Genomic DNA, 20,236 nt, shown 5'->3' on the forward strand with positions numbered 1-20,236 from the left:
CTACACACAACACCCCATGATGACAAAGTGAAACATGTTATTAGAAATGTTAGCAATGTATTATGTATTAAATTAAATATATGAAGATCTCATTTACATAAGTAACCACACACCCCTGATTCAATACATGTTAGAATCAGCTTTGGCAGCGATTACAGCTGAATATTTCTGGGAAAGTGTAAGAGCTTTGCACATCTGGATTGTGTAATATTTGCACATTTATAAAAACAAATATATATTATTCAAGCTGGTTGGTTGTTGATCATTGCTAGAAAGCCATTTTCAAGTCTTGCCATAGATTTTCAAGACGATTTAAGTCAAAACTGTAACTAAGCCACTCAAGAATATTCAATGTCATCTTTGTAAGCAATTCCAGTGTATATTTGGCCTTGTGTTTTAGGTTATTGTCATGCTGAAAGGTGAATTTGTCTACCAGTGTCTATTGGAAATCAGAGTGAACCAGGTTATCCTCTAGGATTTAAAAAAATATATCCTTAGTCCTTGCCCGATGACAAGCATACCCATAACATGATGCAGCATGAACATATGAAGTGGTACTCAGTGATGTGTTGTGTTGGATTTGCCCCAAACATAACACTTTATTCAAGACAAACTTAATTTCTTTGTCACGTTTTTAGCACTTTTACTTTAGTGTCTTATTGCAGACAAGATTCATGATTTGGAATATTTTGTATTCTGTACAGGCTGTTGTTTTAGGTTTGTATTGTGGAGTAACTACCATGTTGTTGATCAAGTTTTCTGCTAACACAGCCATTACTTTGTAAATGTTTTAAAATCCCTGAGCAGTTGCCTTCCTCTCCGTCAAATGAGTATCTTTGTAGTGACCGAGGGCTATTCAACGTCTACCAATAGGTTCCTTTCTTTGCGAGGCATTGGAAAACCTCCCTGGTCTTTGGTTTAGTCTGTGTTTAGAAACTCACTGTTTGACTGAGGGACCTTACAGTTATCTGCATGTGTGGGTTACAGAGATGAGGTAGTAATTCAAAAATCATGTTAAGCACTGTTATTGCACACAGAGTGAGTCCATGCAACTTATTATGTGACTTGTTAAGCACATTTTTACTCCTGAACATATTTAGGCTTGCCACAAGGAAGCGGTTGAATTTTTGTATTTTTTATTTCACCTTTTATTTAGGTAGGCCAGTTGAGAACAAGTTCTCATTTAAAACTGTGACCTGGCCAAGATGAAGCAAAGCAGTGCGACACAAACAACACGAGTTAAACATGGAATAAACAAACGTACAGTCAATAACACAATAGAAAAAGCAATATACAGTGTGTGCAAATGTAAGATTAGGGAGGTAAGTAAATAAATAGGCCATAGTGGCAAAATAATTACAATTTAGCATTAAAACTGGAGTGATAGATGTGTAGATGATAATGTGCAAGTAGAGATACTGGGGTGCAAAAGAGCAAAAATAAATAACAATATGGGGATGAGGCAGTTGGGTGGGCTATTTACAGATGGGCTGTGTACAGGTGCAATGATCGGTAAGCTGCTCTGACAGCTGATGCTTAAAGTTAGTGAGTGAGCTATAAGACACCAACTTCACTGATTTTTGCAATTCGTTCCAGTCATTGGCAGCAGAGAACTGGAAGGAAAGCAGGAGTTGGCTTTGGGGATGACCAGTGAAATATACCTACTGGAGCGGGTGCTACTGGTGGGTGTTGCTATGGTGACCAGTGAGCTGAGATAAGGTGAGGCTTTACCTAGCAAAGACTTGGATGACCTGGAGCCAGTGGGTTTAGCAACGAATATGTACCGAGGGCCAGCCAACGAGAGCATACAGGTTGCAGTGGTGGGTAGTATATGGGGCTATTGGTGACAAAACGGATGGCACTATGATAGACTGCATCCAATTTGCTTAGTGGAGTGTTGGAGGCTATTTTGTAAATGACATCGCCAAAGTCAACGATCGGTAGGATAGTCAGTTTTACGAGGGTATGTTTAGCAGCATGAGTGAAGGATGCTTTGTTGTGAAATAGGAATCCGATTCTAGATTTTATATCGGATTGGAGATGCTTAATGTGAGTCTGGAAGAAGATTTTAGTCTAACCAGACACCTAGAATATGTGGACAACTACAAATACGTATGTCGGAACCGTTCAGAGTATTGATGCTAGTCGGGTGGGCGGGAGCGGGCTGCGATCGGTTGAAGAGCATGCGTTTTGTTTTACTAGCATTTTAAAAGCAGTTGGAAGCTAGGCAATGCAGTCATTTGAGAAACCAAGGCTGTTGAGTCTGACGATAAGAATGTGGTGATTGACAGAGTCGAAAGCCTTTGCCAGGTCGATGAATACGGCTGCACAGTACTGTCTTTTATCGATGGCAGTTATATCGTTTAGGACCTTGAGCGTGGCTGAGGTGCACCCATGACCAGCTCAGAAACCAGATTGCATATCGGAGAAGGTACGGTGGGATTCTAAATGGTCGGTGAGCTGTTTTGTTAACTTGACTTTCGAAGACTTCAGAGAGGCAGGGTAGGATAGATATAGATATGTAACAGTTTGGGTCTAGAGTGTCTCCCCCTTTGAAGAGGGGGATGACCGCTGCCTGTATATAGGCTGCCTGTATATATATTGGTTCCTAACTTCCCTGAGAAGTTGCATATCGCGGGGACTATACGATGCGAATGAATACTTATTGACTGAAGACCTTTCAGCTTTATAGTTTTAAATAGTTAGGAAACAATTCTAAAGTATAATTCCACTTTGATATAATGGGGTATTGTGTGTTGGCCATCAATTTAATCCATTTAAAATCCTGACTGTAACAGAACAAAATGTGAAATTCAAGGGGTGTGAATAGTTTCGGAAGGCACTGTATATGTAAACTATATGTCCTCCAGGATGGAGCCACATTTAACTTTAGAGATTAGTGAAATAGTAGTAGTGGGTGAAGTGGAATTTGAAGCTGAACCTCCAACCCCAGAAACTACTATTCCCACCGCTTTCCCAGACACCCCCGTTCTACAGTGGCTAACACCCCAGACTTGCTCTCCCCGGCCTCAACCCTCCTCTTCACCTTCCTCCTCCTTCCAGCTGCTCTTCTGAAGAATAAATAAATCTCACCTTCCAGTCGTCTAGCTGGAGAGAAGAGTGTGCTTGTCTCACGTTTGGGTGCCGAACTATTTCATTGCACCAACTCATGAGCAAACAGTTTATTTCTGGCCACTCGGCTCCATGTTCTGTGAACTCATACTGAACCTCTGAAATGGTGGGTCAGAGGACCTGCAAAACAAAATCCCTTCTAGTCTCATCTCTGAACAGTCGGAATCAAACATCACATTTTTCCCCTTCCCAACTCTCACAGCAGCCCAAAATCTTGACTTCACCGAAAGAAAGAAATGGTGACTGAGGAAGCTCTTCTTTGTAGCTCTTCCGAATGACTATTGGGAACCACACTGCCACTAATGCCCTCAAAGTATTCATACCGCTTCAATTATTCCCCATTTTGTTGTTTAAATCCTGAATTCTCACCCATCTACACAATGCCCCATAATGACATTTGTTCAAATTTTTGGAAAATTAAATACAAGTACTGTATCTCATTTACATAAGTATACACACCTCTTTACTATGACACTCCAAATTGAACTCGGGTGCATCTGATTTCCTTGGATCATCCTTGATGTCACTACAACTTGGAGTCCACCTGTAGCCAATTCAATTCTTTGGACATTTAGTTAGAAACACACCTGTCTATATAAGGTCCCACAGTTGGCAGTGCATGTCAGAGCAAAAACTACACCATGAACTCCAAGGAACTGTCTGTAGATCTCCAAGATAATTGTGGTGAGGCATATATCTGGGGAAGGGTATAAAATAATTTATAGAATGTTAAAAGTTTCCAACAAATGGAATTACCCAGACTCTGCCTAGAGCTGGCCGTATAACCAAACTGGGCAAGAAGGACCTTGGTCGGGGAGGTGACTAAGAACTGACAGGATTACAGAGTTCTTTTAGCTGAGATGGGAGAACCTACCAGGACAACCATTTCTACAGTACTTCACCAAGTCCTGAGAAAAAGAGTTTGCAGAAAGGCACGTGAATGACTGAGATCATAATGCAAAAGATTCTGTGGTGTATTGAGACAAAAATGTAAATATTTGGCCGGCATGCAAAGCGCTATCTCTTGAATCGCATTGAAATCTGTGGAAAGACCTGAAGATTGCTGTTCACTGCTGCTCCCCATCTAATTTAACAGAGCTTGAGAAAATCTACAAGGAAGAATTTGAAAAAATCCTGAAATCCAGATGTGAAAGGCTGATACAGCCAAGACGATTCAAAGCTGTAATCGTCACCAAAGGTGCTTCTACAAAGTATTGACTCAGGTGTGAATACTTGTGTAAATGAGATTTCTGTATTTCATCTTCAATATATTTGCAAACATTTCTAAAAACACTGTCATTATGCGTTTTCACTGTCATTAGGGGATATTGTGTGTAGGTCAGAGAAATAATAAATTTTCAATTCCTTCTGTAACACAAAATGTGGAATAAGTCAAGAGGTATGGATACTTTTTGAAGTTACTGTAGTTTGAGTCGAGCCTGAATGAAAGTACTGACGTCAAGTCAGACACCATTTTCTTGACCTGGAAACATTTTTGTACAAAAGATGTGATTTTGATTTATCTGCTTGAGGAATAGGTTTACACATGGATCAATATTTTGTCTGTGGTCATATGATTCATTCACTTCTTGATTCCAACTTGTGGTAAGATTTTTAGATTGGGAGTTCAATCCACGCACGGCCGAGTCATTACAAATCAAATGTATTTATATAGCCCTTCTTACATCAGCTGATATCTCAAAGTGCTGTACAGAAACCCAGCCAAACAGCAAGCAATGCAGGTGTAGAAGCACGGTGGCTAGGGAAAACTCACTAGAAAGGCCAAAACCTAGGAAGAAACCTAGCGAGGAACCATGCTATGAGGTGTGGCCAGTCCTCTTCTGGCTGTGCCGGGTGGAGATTATAACAGAATATGGCCAAGATGTTCAAATGTTCATAAATGACCAGCATGGTCAAATAATAATAATCACAGTAGTTGTCGAGGGTGCAACAAGTCAGCACATCAGGAGTAGATGTCAGTTGGCTTTTCATAGCCGATCATTGAGAGTATCTCTACCGCTCCTGCTGTCTCTAGAGAGTTGAAAACAGCAGGTCTGGGACAGGTAGCACATCCGGTGAACAGGTCAGGGTTCCTTAGCCACAGACAGAACAGTTGAAACTGGAGCAGCAGCACGGCCAGGTGGACTGACAGTCATCATGCCAGGTAGTCCTGAGGCATGGTCCTAGGGCTCAGGTCCTCCTAGAGAAAGAGGGAATTAGAGAGAGCATACTTAAATTCACACAGGACACCGGATAAGACTGGAGAAGTACTCCAGATCTAACAGACTGACCCTAGCCCCACGACACAAACTACTGCAGCATAAATACTGGAGGCTGAGACAGGAGGGGTCAGGAGACGCTGACTAAGAACCTGATGCGTCTCTGCTTGGCATTCAGGAGATAGATTAAGGGTAAGGCCCTGCGATAAACTAGCAGTCCTGTCCAGGGAGTGTAGTTGTACCTTAAACTGCCTCATGCTACAGAAACAGGAGTTTTATTGCATGGTTTATGCAGCCAAATGTTGTTCCAAGTGAAGCAGTGTTTAGTGCTTTGGACTTTTGATGCGTTACCAGTGGACTGGTATGGATTTTGGGAAACTAATTTCTGTTGAGCATTCTGCACGGAGGGGTGTGTTAAGATATTGTCGACCATCTGCTGCCAAATGGAGCTATGTGATCTCCCTCCCCGTAGATTTGATTTGGTTCGACCCAAACCCGTTGAAATTAAATCGCTATATGCTGGAACACAGCTTCTAGGTTGAGACCAATGGAACAACGGAAGGGGTGCCCCACCTATGCCACGACGGCTGAAACCCTGCTTCTATCGGTCGCTCTAACCATTTTTAGCAGCTGTGTGGTTTGACTGAAGGTGTGAACGTATCAGCACTTGGTGTCCGAGACTCCGCATGTAATATAGTTCAGTCTCCACCCTATGTCCGACAGGTGAAACACATTGGCTACACCCATTGATGAATAAGCAGCAGACACAGATCATTTGATATTTCCCTATATAGCCCCTAGCCCTGCCCTTTCTCCTGAGGCAGCTGGACATTCTTGGTGGCATTAAACAGTGTGTTTCATTGTATACAGAAGCTGGGCTTGGGCGCCATCCAGAACCCAACTAACTATGTGTGCACTCACTGCAAGCACTGCTGAGACATCAAGAGGACAAGCTGGGAACACAGAGCACCAAGCATGGGGTTGGCCAGGGACAGGACTGACTGTCCGCTACAGGCCGGTATAACAGCCTTTATGTAGCATACTGTATGTGATGGAGACAATAGAGCCATTGATGTACAGTACCAGTCAAAAGTTTGGACACACCTTTTTATTTTTACTATGTTCTACATTGTAGAAGACATCAAAATGATCAAATAACACCATATAGTAACCAAAAAAGTGGAGATATATATTGGAGATTCTTCAAAGCTGCCACCCTTTGCCTTGATGACAGCTTTGCACACTCTTGACATTCTCTCAACCAGCTTCATGAGGTAGTTACCTGGAATGCATTTCAATTAACAGGTGTGCCATGTTAAAATTTAATTTGTGAAATGTCTTTCCTTCTTAATGTGTTTGAGCCAATCAGTTGTGTTGTGACAAGGGAGGGGTATTATACAGAAGATAGCCCTATTTGGTAAAATACCAAGTCTATATTATGGCAAGAACAGTTCAAATATCCAAAGAGCAGCGACAGTCCATCATTACTTTAAGACATGAAGGTCAGTCAATACGGAACATTTCAACTTTTAAGGTTTCTTCAAGTGCAGTCGCAAAAACCATCAAGCGCTATAATGAAACTGGCTCTCATGCGGACCGCCACAGGAAAGGAAGACCCAGAGTTACCTCTGCTACAGAGGATAAGTCCATTACAGTTAACTGCACCTCATATTGCAGCCCAAATAATGCTTCACGGAGTTCAAATAACAGACACATCTCATTATCAACTGTTCAGAGGAGACTGTCGGGTATCAGGTCTTCATGGTTGAATTGCTGCAAAGAAACCACTACTAAAATACACGAATAAGAAGAAGAAGAGACTTGTTTGGGCCAAGAAACACGAGCAATGGACATTAGACCATTGGAAATCTGTCCTTTGGTCTAATGAGTCCAAATTTGAGGGGGGGTCCCTCTACCCCTTGTTCTGGAGCTCTGGGAAGAAGGACTGAGAAGATCAGTTCAGACTTTTTAAAAGGACATATTCCTCCTCCAAAATGAATGAATGTGCTGACACCATCAAAAATCGAATTTCCACCTCCAGAAATGAGCCCAATAGCATTTTGGCAAACTATTGTTAACATTTTTACATATTTGGACCATGCATATATTCTATGCATGGACCATATTATCAGGTATGCAATAAGCATGATCACCTGTAAGCCCAACTGATGCAGCATTGTGGCTATAAATAAAGGCTGAAGGTTACCTATCTTACCTATCTGCATTTACCCTACTGGGGTAATCATTAGCTTGATCCCAAATTTAATCTTTTAACTAGTTAGCATCCTATTGATGAATGTTATGTCCCAAGAAATGAATTACATAAACACTGAATATAATGTATCCCAACTTATTAGGGTAACTTAAGGTAACCTGTCATCCGGGGTAATATGGCCCCTGCCTGTACTTCTCACTAAAACCACTTAATGTCACCATTTTTTACCTCAAGCACTACTCTTGCCACTACTCTTGCTAAAAAAAAAAAAATGTCATGACTCATCACAATTTAAATCATTCCAAATAAATTGAGGTAGGTTGGTGTTTTACCCCTAAATTACCCTACAATTCACCTGTTACATTTAGCCCCACTCTCCCCTATGTACTCACAGCTAATTGAAGAGCAGTAATATGTTTAACCATGTCACTGCTAAAACTCTGGGTTTGATATGGTGCATTTCATGCAGATTTAGGAGTTGAGAAATTAATGGAATGCTGGGATCCCCCTCTTTTTTAACAAACACCATTTAAAACTGCTGTTTTCCTCGCTGTTCCAAGAGTTGTTGTGCATTAACAGCTTGTCAGAATGCATGTTTTCCTCCCTATGGCAATCGTAACTTGAATGCACCTCGAGAGGAATATATATATATATCTCTCATAGAACACTATTCTATTATGAGGTTGTCTGAGTTTTCTATTCATTACTTGTTTGCAGAGGAAAAGTAAATGTGGATTGTTCTAGCATCTTCAAACTGTATGTTCCATATTTATTTTCCGTGGCAGCAATGATTTTGCCTTGCGTGGCACAACCCCACAGTTAAATGACTGCAGCGGAAACACTGGGGGACTTTGACTCTGGTGGGCTGGGATTGACCTCACTCCTCCAGTCTCTTGAACGAACCAGTGTTCGGGTCTTAGAGGTGTGTGTGTCCGGGAGCGTTATGCTGAAAGGTGACACTTGTTAGGGTCTACCTGATTGTCGAGTGACTAGTCTGTTTGCAGTGTTCAAAAGTTTTTAAAAAGTACCCTTTTGCTCTGTTAATGTATTCTCAACGGCCACTAGTACTGCTGCAAGATCAAAGGCTCTTTACAAACTGCACCTAGGTTGTGTATTTTACCTTTGGCGAATATGACTGTCCTGTGAATGACAAGCACCTAACTGAATGTATTCGCTCTTGGTTATGCTAATATTTACCTTTTTATAGTAGCCTATGACTGTGCAATTAATCTGAGGCCTGTAGTTTCTTGTTGGAGACTGAGGGAGAAGAGGGCAGACTTGTGTGTAGAGTTGTTTTTTCTCCTCAATGGGCCACTGAGTGCTGCCGTCATGTGGTCTCAGCCGGATGCTTCCTTTGTTGTCACACATACTCGCCACTCTGCCAGGCCTGCTCAGGAACTATACTGGGAGCACTTCCCGCCCTGACACACACAACCTTCCTTCCCCACATTTTTTTTATTTATTTTTTATTTCACCTTTATTTAACCAGGTAGGCCAGTTGAGAACAAGTTCTCATTTACAACTGCGACCTGGCCAAGAGAAAGCAAAGCAGTGTGACACAAACAACACAGAGTTACACATGGAATAAACAAACGTATAGTCAATAACACAATAGAAAAGTCTATATACAGTGTGTGCAAGTGAGGTAAGATAAGGGAGGTAAGGCAAATAAATAGGCCATAGTGGTGAAAAAATTACAGTTTAGCAATTACACACTAGAGTGAAAGATGTGCAGAAGATGAATGTGCAAGTAGAGATACTGGGGTGCAAAGGAGCAAAAAATGACAGTATCGGATGAGTTAGTTCGATGGCCACTGTACAGGTGCAGTGAGCTGCTCTGACAGCTGGTGCTTAAAGTTAGAGAGAGAGATGAGTCTCCAGCTTCAGTTATTTTTGCAATTCTTTCCAGTCATTGGCAGCAGAGAACTGGAAGGAAAGACGACCAAAGGAGGAATTGGCTTTGGGGGTGACCAGTGAGACATACCTGCTGGAGCGTGTGCTATGGCTGGGTGACCAGTGAGCTGAGATAAGGCGGGGCTTTACCTAGCAAGACTTATAGATGACCTGGAGCCAGTGGGTTTGGCGACGAATATGAAATGAGGGGGGCCAGCCAACGAGAGCATAAAGGTCACAGTGGTGGATAGTATATGGGGCTTTGGTGACAAAACGGATGGCACTGTGATAGACTCCACTAAGCAAATTGGATGCAGTGTTGGAGGCTATTTTGTAAATGACATCGCCGAAGTCAAGGATCAGTAGGATAGTCAGTTTTACGATGGTATGTTTGGCAGCATGAGTGAAGGATGCTTTGTTTGCGAAATAGGAAGCCGATTCTAGATTTCACTTTGGATTAGAGATGCTTAATGTGAGTCTGGAAGGAGAGTTTATAAACTAACCAGACACCTAGGTATTTGTAGTTGTACACATATTCTAAGTCAGAACTATCCAGAGTAGTGATGCTGGATGGGCGGGCAGGTGCGGGCAGCGATCGGTTGAAGAGCATGCATTCAGTTTTACTTGCATTTAAGAGCAGTTGGAGGCCACGGAATGAGAGTTGTATGGTATTGAAGCTCATTTGGAGGTTAGTTCACACAGTGTCCAAAGAAGGGCCAGAGGTATACAGAATGGTGTCGTCTGTGTAGAGGTGGATCAGAGAATCACCAGCAGCAAGAGCGACATCATTGATGTATACAGAGAAAAGAGCCTAAGAAATTAACCCATAGAGACTGCCAGAGGCTGCACACCCATAGAAACTGCCAGAGATCTGGACAACAGGCCCTCCAATTTGACACACTGAACTCTATCTGAGAAGTAGTTGGTGAACCAGGCGAGGTAGTCATTTGAGAAACCAAGGCTGTTGAGTCTGCCGATAATGCGGTGATTGACAGAGTCGAAAACCTTGACCAGGTCGATGAATACAGCTGCACAGTATTGTCTCTTATCGATGGCGGTTATGATATTGTTTAGGACCTTGAGCGTGGCTGAGGTGCACCCATGACCAGCTCGGAAACCAGATTGCCTATCAGAGAAGGTACGGTGGGATTCGAAATGGTCGGTAATCTGTTTGATAACTTGGCTTTCGAAGACCTTAGAAAGACAGGATAGGATAGATATAGATCTGTAGCAGTTTGGGTCTAGAGTGTCACCCCCTTTGAAGAGGGGGATGACTGCGGCAGCTTTCCAATCTTTGGGAATCTCAGACGATACGAAAAAGTGGTTGAACAGGCTAGTAATAGGGGTTGCAACAATTGTGGTAGATAATTTTAGAAAGAGAGGGTCCAGATTGTCTAGCCCAACAGATTCATAGGTTTCTAGATTTTGCAGCTCTTTCAGAACTTCAGCTATCTGGATTTGGGTGAAGGAGACATGGGGAGGCTTGGGCAAGTTGCTGTGGGGGGTGCAGGGCTGTTGACAGGGGTAGCCAGTGGAAAGCATGGCCAGCCGTAGAAAATTACTTGTTGAAATTATCATTTATTGTGGATTTATCGGTGGTGACAGTGTTTCCTTATCTCAGTGCAGTGGGAAGCTGGGAGGAGGTGCTCTTATTCTCCATGGACTTTATTGTCCCAGAACGTTTTTGAGTTTGGTACAGGATGCAAATTTCTGTTTGGAAAAAGCTAGACTTTGCTTTCCTAACTGCTTGTGTATATTGGTTCCTAACTTCCCTGAAAGGTTTCATATCGCGGGTGCTATTCGATGCTAATGCAGTACGCCACTGGATGTTTTTGTGCTTGTCAAGGGCATTCAGGTCTGGTGTGAACCAAGGGTTGTTCCTTGTTCAATTTTCTTTTGAATGGGGCATTCTTATTTAAGATGGTGAAGAAAGCACATTTGAAGAATAGCCAGGCATCCTCTACTGACGGAATGAGGTCAATATCCTTCCAGAATACCCGGGCCAGGTCTATTAGAAAAGCCTTCTCGCTGAAGTGTTTTAGGGAGCGTTAGACAGCGATGAGAGGTGGTCGTTTGACCGCAGACCTATTACTGACGCAGGCAATGAGGCAGTGATCGCTGAGATCCTGGTTGAAGACCACAGAGGTATATTTGGAGGGCAGGTTGGTTAGGATGATATCTATGAGAGTGCCCCGGTTTACGGATTTGGGGTTGTACCTGGTAGGTTCATTTGATAATTTCTGTGAGATTGAGGACATCTAGCTTAGATTGTAGGCCGGCCGGGGTGTTAAGCATGTCCCAGTTTAGGTCGCCTAACAGTACGAGCTCTGACGAGAGATGAGCGGCAATCATTTCACATATGGTGTCCAGGGCACAGCTAGGGGTCTACAGCAAGCGGCAACGGTGAGAGACTTGTTTCTGAAAAGGTGGATTTTTAAAATCTCAAATTGTTTAGGCACAGACCTGGATAGTAAGACAGAACTCTGTAGGCTATCTCTGCAGTAGATTGCAACTCCGCCCCCTTTTAGCAGTTCTCTTGTCAGAAAATATTATAGTTAGGGATTGAAATTTCTGGGTTTTTGGTGGCCTTCTTAAGCCAGGATCCAGACTCAGCTAGGACATCCGGGTGTGGCAGAGTGTGCTAAAGCAGTGAATAAAACAAACTTAGGGAGGAGGCTTCTAATGTTAACATGCATGAAACCAAGGCTTTTACGGTTACAGAAGTCAACAAATGAGAGCGCCTGGGGAATGGGAGTGGAGCTAGGCACTGCAGGTCCTGGATTAATCTCTACATCACCAGAGGAACAGAGGAGGAGGAGTAGGATAAGGGTACGGCTAAAGGCTAAAAGAGCTGGTCGTCTCGTGCGTTCGGAACAGAGAGTAAAAGGAGCAGGTTTCTGGTCAGAGAAGAATAGATTCAAGGCATAATGTACAGACAAGGGTATGGTAGGATGTGGAGGTAAACCTAGGCATTGAGTGACGATGAGAGAGGTATTGTCTCTAGAGACACCATTTAAACCAGGTGAGCTCACCGCATGTGTGAGAGGTGGAACAAAAGGGTTAGCTAAGGCATGTTGAGCAGGGCTGGAGGCTCTGCAGTGAAATTAGACAATCACTAACCAAAACAGCAATGGACAAGGCATTTTGACATTAGAGAGAGGCATGTGTAGCCAAGTGATCATGGGGTCTAGTGAGTAGCTAGGAGGGCTGGAGACACGGCGATTCAGACAGCTAGAAGGCCAGGGCTAGCAGAAGGGCCTTAAGGGAAACTTCACGATGGAGGAGTCAATTGTAGCCCCCTCGGCCGGTTACGCCGGCAGACCGGTCGTGATGGACCGGCAGGGCTCCGTGTAGTAAAAGGGTCCAGGCCAATTGTCAAAATTGTTATTTTAGCCCAAGAAAATTGGCTGATGGACATCTTCAGCTTACAGTCAGATATGCTCTAGACAGCTAGCGGGCTGCGGCTAGCAGATAGGGATTCAGGGGAAGTCGCGACGGAGGAGCCTGTTGAAAACCTCCTTGGGCGGATTACATCAGTAGACCAGTCGTGAAGGATTGGTGGGTCTCCGTATTGGCAGTAAAAGGTATCCAGGCCAATTGGCAAAATAGATATTGTAGCCCAGAGAAGTGGCTGATGAACCTCTTCAGCTAGCTGGGTGATGAGCCTAGCATAGGTCCAGGCTAATTTATGCTTGCTTCGGGACAGAGACGTTAGCCAGGAGTAGCCACTTGGATAGCAGCTCATGTTCTGAGAGGCTTTCCTGCAACTAACATCCATAAAGTTAGAGTTGACTTAAAAAATATTCTGTTATAGCCAACAATGTACTTGTTTTAGTAAAAAAAATAGTCAGGTAGTGGTACTGTACCCAGGCGATGACAATGGTACCAGACTGACCAATGAACGGTCTTGTCTTTGACTGTTCCTTTGTCCGCAGTGAACAATGAATGGCCAAATTGTACTGTAGGTTTGTCCTATGCTCAGGCTGGTTCCTGGGTTCATGCCATGTTTTCAGGTCTGTGCAGTGTGCAGGAACTCTCAACCTCACATTCCTGCTGGAATCTGCACTGAGTGGACTCTATTAGACCCACACACAGCTACACACAGACATGCACATGAACACGAATGCAGTTCAACCGATTTGGTCACTGCAGCGTTCTAGATGAGCTGTTACAGCCCGCTCACCGTTGCTCTGTGCTTTACACACTTCTCTAGAGGGTTGTGCGTGTCCACCCTCTGTGTCTCACTGTATTTCTGTGTGGTTGGTCTGATATGTGCCACTCTACAGTTCTAAACTAATAAAAAAAGAAACGTCCCTTTTTCAGGACCCTGTCTTTCAACGATAATTTGTAAAAATCCAAATAACTTCACAGATCTTCATTGAAAAGGGTTTAAATACTTTCTCATGTTTGTTCAATGAACCAAAAACAATTCATGAACATGCACCTGTGGTGCGGTCGTTAAGACACTAACAGCTTACAGACGGTAGGCAATTAAGGTCACAGTTATGAAAACATAGGACACTAAAGGAGGCCTTTCTACTGACTCTGGAAAAACACCAAAAGAAAGATGCCCAGGCTCTCTGCTCATCTACGTGAACATGCCTTACAAGGAGGCATGAGTACTGCAGATGTGGCCAGGGCAATAAATTGCAATGTCCGTACTGTGAGACACCTAAGACAGCGCTACAGGGAGACGGGACGGACAGCTGGCAGACCACGTGTAACAACATCTGCACAGGATCGGTACATACGAACATCACACAGGACAGGTACAGGATGGCAACAACTGCCCGAGTTACACCAGGAACGCACAATCCCTCCATTAGTGCTGAGACTGTCCGCAATAGGCTGAGAGAGGCTGGAATGAGAGCTTGTCGGCCTGTTGTAGTAAGGCAAGTCCTCACCAGACATCACCGAAAACAGCGTCGCTTATGAGCACACACCGTCGCTGGACCAGACAGGACTGGCAAAAACTGACGAGTCGCGGTTTTGTCTCACCAGAGGTGATGGTCGGATTCGCGTTTATCGTCGAAGGAATGAGCGTTACACCGAGGCCTGTACTCTGGAGCGGGATCGATTTGGAGGTGGAGGATCCTTCATGGTCTGGGGCGGTGTGTCACAGCATCATCGGACTGAGCTTGTTCTTATTGTAGGCAATCTCAACGCTGTGCGTTACAGGGAAGACATCCTCCCTCATGTGGTACCCTTCCTGCAGGCTCATCCTGACATGACCCTCCAGCATGACAATGCCACCAACGATACTGCTCGTTCTGTGCGTGATTTCCTGCAAGACAGGAATGTCAGTGTTCTGCCATGGCCAGCGACGAGCCCGGATCTCAATCCCATTGAGCGTCTCTGGGACCTGTTGGCTCGGAGGGTGAGGGTTAGGGCCATTCCCACCGTAAATGTCCGGGAACTCGCAAGTGCTTTGGTGAAAGAGTGGGCTAACATCTCACAGCAAGAACAGTCAAATCTGGTGCAGTCCATGAGGAGGAGATGCACTGCAGTACTTAATGCACCTGGTGGCCACACCAGATACTTACTGACTTTTGATTTTGACCCCCGTTTGTTCAGGGACACATTATTCCATTTCTGTTAGTCACATGTCTGTGGAACTTGTTCAGTTTATGTCTGTTGTTGAATCTTATGTTCATACAAATATTTACACATGTTAAGTTTGCTGAAAATAAATGCAGTTGACATTGCGGACGTTTCTTTTTTTTTGCTGAGTTTACATAGACATTCACCAGTTCACCTCTGTTTGAGCCCACTGCGCTGTCCAGTGGTGTGCTGTGAAGTGCCAGTTCCACTATTATTACAGTATTATACTACTATACAGTACATTGCTGTGCGTCATATAGCCTTGCCATTCAACTGACGTCTTGACTGGGTCATTTTGGGGGTCCTATTCCTTTTTGCTCCTGGTTGACCCATCTACGGAAGTATCCAACTACTTTCTCTTTTTTTTTCTCCCTCCGTTCTCAGCAGGTACGGAAATCAAGCTTTCTTCCAGAGAGGAAAATAATTATCATACCTGTCCAAATGAGTCTGGGTCGAGAGTGGGGGCGGAATGGGCCCCAGCCATTTCCTTAAATAGAGGTCTGGGGCTTCTCCAATTGGGCTGGACTTGAGGCTCGCATTCCGGGCATAGTTAGGACTGCGACATTCTGAGCCACACAACAAAGTAGTCCACTACAGCCACAGCAGCCGTTTCCAACAGGTAGACTGGATTTGCAGTCACTGTGTGCAGCCGGCTCCCCCTGTTCTCATTGCTTTTACAGCCACCTTCCAGACTTGTCTGGGTAATACTGCTCAGTTCTAGACCCGCCTCCTCCTCATTGCCAGGGGTGACGGGAGAGCAGAGGAGGGTATGTGTTGACTTGGATTTCCGTTGAGATGGTAAGGATATCAATGAACGACTCAATTACTTCTAGAAATTGACTGGATGTCATTAGGAAGGGAATAGTTACTTTGCTTTATTGCTACAATACTTGATACATACCATGTCTGTCTGATGAAGCAAGTTGGTTTGCTATCAATTAAATTATTTTTAATACACCTCCTATACAAGTCTCGGTAGTGACATGTGCATATCGTCATGTGCATTGTCACTCCCTGGAAAGCACTTGTCAGAAACGTGAAAGGAGGAATATAGCACACTTTTATGTACTTTTAGGTAGCAGTGATGCGTTTCCTCTTCCTCGTGGAAGAGGAAGTAGAGTGTCCTGAAATTGACACAACTCTGCAATAAAGGGCTCTGGAGTCTGATGCCCAGGCCCAATAGCAAAAACGGGTTCACAAATGGTTAACATCAAATAAATACTTTTTGCATTTTTAAATCATTAAACGGTGCATTTTACAATGAGTCAATTAACTTAACCATCAATAATAATAAAAAAGTTGACACAATAAAAAGTAAAATTGTGAGTTATTTGTGCTTGACATTCGTGCTTGTCATTGTAAGCCTATTAAGCTTGGTTGAATCATGTAACCTTACAAGGGTTTCACTGTTGAGGAACATTCTCACTTTTGGATGGGATGTGCAATTATTTATTTATTTGTCACAGGAATTAAGGCATCATGCCAAGATCTACGCTCTAAATAAGGACAACCTCAAACGTGCCCACGTGTTGACACTGATGTCATGTAACAGCGCACAAAGAACAGGGTCGAGAAGGTCAGTGTGCAAAATCCAGACAGGAAAGATTGTTTCTTTAGCGACAGTGTTTTAAGTCAAAAACATCAACACAGGAGAGAGAAAGTAAGTTTTCCATGCAATTAGTTTTCTTTTTCTGAATAAATGAATTCTGCTGGATGATTTAGCATAGCTAGCTATGCTGTTGACAAGCTATGCTGTTTTCTAGTTGGATAGCAAATGTTAGCTGGTGTTTTTGTTGGGCCTACCAACTAGGCTAGCTAGCTCCTTACCATCTACAGAATAGACTTTCCATGCAATCTGTTTTTTTGGATTGGCTAGAACGCTAACTGGCTAGTCTTCCTGTCTGTAAAGAAAAGGCTGGGCTGTGTGTTCAGATTGGATAGAGTGAAGCTATATATTTCTGTCCACTCGCTTCATAATTTAATCCGATTGCTGCTTCCTCTTGTTAGCCTGCTACTATGATAGATAAAATAGCAAACTTGTCTGCCTGCTGTATAGGTTAGGACACAAAGACACATTGGGGAAGATGGCATTCTCCTGACATATGCCAAACCCAGATCTGTCCGTCAGACTGCCAGATGGTGAAAGCTTAAAGCAAGATGGCGCCGACAGACATGGAAGCTCTGCTTCTACTGCCTAAGCAACTTTGCAGTATTTTGTTTTTTGGATGTTATTTCTTACATCATTATTAGCCCAGAATGTTTCTTTGTGTTACATAAAGAACTTTTAGATATCAGAGCGGCGGTAACTAATCAGCATTAAAACCAGGAATACGACATTCCTGAATTGGATTCATTGTTCGTTCCCCCCAGGGCAATTGAACGTATCCCAGAGGCTGCTCCAAGACACCGCTGGCGGGGGAGAGGTATTCGGAGTGGAATTGTAGTCCGACTCAGAAGGCGTTCTTACCATCCACCGCTACCGAGTATATTACTCGCTAATGTTTAGTCTCTGAATAGACAAGCTCAGGGTGAGGATTTCAAGGATTTCCTTCGAGTGACATCAGGGACTGTAACATAGTTTTTCACGGAGTTATGGCTCTCCGGAAAGACTGTCCCCGTCAATACAGCCAGCTGGGTTCTCAGTAAATCACGCGGACAGGAATAAAGAACTCTCCGGGAAAAAGAAAGGTGGTGGTGTATGTTTCATGATTAACTACTAATGGTGTGATTGTGATAATGTACAGAAACTCCACTCCTTTTGTTTACCCAACCTAGAATACCTCACAATCAAATGCTGACCGTATTACCTCCCAAGATAATTCTGTTTGTTTAAAGTCACAGCCGTGTATATTCCCCCTGAGGCCGTTACCACGACGGTCCTTGAGCTACACTGGACTTTGTGCAAACTGGAAACCACATCCTGAGGCCGCATTTATTGTAGCTGGGGATTTTATGAAAGCAAATTTGATGGAAGTTCCATCAACACATTGACTGTAGTACTTGCGCTGCCAAAATGCTCAATCACTGCTACTCCCCCTTCCGGGATGCCTACAAGGCCCTCCCCCGCCCTCCCTTCAGCAAATCAGATCACGACTCCCTTCCTAAAGGCAGAAATTACTCCTCCCTTCCTATAGGCAGAAATTGAAACAGGAAGTACCCGTGCTAAGGTCTAATCAACACTGTTCTGACCAATCGGAATCCATGCTTCAAGATTGTTTTGATCATGCGGACAGCGATATGTTCCAGGTAGCCTCTGAGAAGAACATTGACTTATACATGGACACAGTGACTGAGTTCATCAGGAAGTTTATAGGCGATGTTTCCACTGTGACTATTAAAACCTACCCAAACCAGCAACCGTGGATTGATGGCAGCATTCAAGCAAAACTGAAAATGTGAACCCCTGCATTTAACCGTAAGGCAATTAAACAGACAAAACGTCGGAACAAAGTGGAGATGCAATTCAACAGCTCCGACACTAGACGAATGTGGCAGGGTCTACAGACAATCATGGATTACAAAGGGAAAACCAGCCACGTTGTGGACACCAACGTCTTGCTTCCGGACAAGCTAAACACCTTCGCCCGCTTTGAGGATAACACACACAGCATGCTCCAGTTGGCTGGAGTGCTTACGGACATATTCAAATTTACAAATGGTGGAGCCTACCTGGCATATTAAAAACGTAACTGCAGGTAGGCCTAACCTCCATATGCTATTCCAGTACAGGCTACGGATTATGTTTTTTTGGTTTTGTTGTGGGACATTCTAAATACATACAAATACAGTATATTAGTAGGCTTTATGTAAATAACAGATTAATTTGAGAATAGTCTGATGGGAGAGAATATTATCAAGTGCTTGTCAAATTGTGAGTGCGAGACTGAAGCTTGCGCAGCAAAACGCTTGCCTTACATGTTACTTTTTTTCAAATCATCATTAGTCGCATCATGCAGCCTTAGAATGTATTAGTAATCAAAACATAACTAAAATTGCATAAATCACTCTAAATTAAGCATAAAGGAGGACCTGTTTCTTTTGTTAACCGCTCAACACAGAATGCGCACCCCCTTGGAAATCGTTTGGGGAATAATATCCTTTCTATTTTATTCAGCTATGTGAAATGTATTGTTCTTACTATAAAAAAGTACAAACAATTCTCTTCCTATTCAGTCTCACAATGTCTTCGTCTTTCACACATGGTCTCACTCTCCTCCCTCTCTCCCCCTCCTTTTTCCTTCCCTCTCCTCTCTGTGTGAGCTCGAGACAGGGCCCTGTCTGTCTGCTCATTACCTCTGTGTCAGTGGGTCAGTCAGGGGCTGAAGCCTTCAGATTAGCCTAGCAAGGGATCCTAGTCACTAAAGTACAGTTCTTCCTGCCTAGCTGGCTGGCTCTTTAGAAGTGCTGCAGGCCAGGTCTTTAAGTATTTTCTCACTCTGTTTTACTCTTTCTCTTCCTCTTTCTTTCGCTCACTTTTTTCTTTCTTTGTTGTTCACTCTCTTTCCAACCCTCCTGCTTTCACTTCTCTCTCTGCCCTTTTTTTAACCTCTTTCATTGTGTGTTTTTGCCCTCTTCACGTCTCCTATCTCTCTCTCACACACACCCACACATTCTCCTACCTCACCTTTCACCCGGATCCGAGTCGATGCAAGTCTCTGGGTTTTGGGCCTGTGGGTGCCTGTCTGCCTGTCGACCCAGCCCTGCAGCGTACCGCCACCGCTTGTGGAGAGGGTGGGCCAGGCGGGAGGCCTACGATGAGCTCACTCCTACACACACACGCTGTCTCTCCCTGCCTCCCTCCCTCAGCCCTGGTCTTTCTTAGGAGAAACCTCACCCCCAAGTTAGCGTGTCAGCTCAGTATACTTCCGGGAAGCCAGCCCTGTCTGCTGCTATACTTAGAAACGGAGTCAGCCCAGTCCATTTGCGCTGGTGTCTCCTCTCCGCTCTCTCTCTCTCTGTCTCTCTCGAACTGAACTATCAGGGGCTCACAGCTGGGTGATAGCTGAACTAAATAACCCTACAGAAGGACATTGAGGGACAGCCATAGCTTACTACATGATTCCATATGTGTTATTTCATCATTTTGATGTCTTCACTATTATTCTACAATGTAGAAAATGGTAAAAAATAAAGAAAAACCCTTGAATGAGTAGGTGTGTCCAAACTTTTGACCGGT

General features: G+C 43.7%; 1 protein-coding gene and 1 long non-coding RNA gene across 7 annotated transcripts in view; one reads left to right on the top strand and one right to left on the bottom strand.

Annotated features, from left to right (window-relative positions):
- LOC110505226 (protein Smaug homolog 1) overlaps positions 1-20,236 on the top strand; it is an 86,468-nt gene that overhangs the window by 12,258 nt on the left and 53,974 nt on the right. The window lies entirely within an intron of this gene.
- Positions 1,125-19,969, bottom strand: LOC149972015 (uncharacterized). The gene is made up of 2 exons (XR_016491851.1): positions 19,685-19,969; positions 1,125-5,332 (listed from the first exon to the last, which is right to left on the bottom strand). It is a non-coding gene; the product is annotated as an uncharacterized LOC149972015 (long non-coding RNA).

Source organism: Oncorhynchus mykiss, chromosome 25, assembly GCF_057628025.1.
Source record: "Oncorhynchus mykiss isolate SJ-2025 chromosome 25, ASM5762802v1, whole genome shotgun sequence".
Lineage (NCBI taxonomy): Eukaryota > Metazoa > Chordata > Actinopteri > Salmoniformes > Salmonidae > Oncorhynchus > Oncorhynchus mykiss.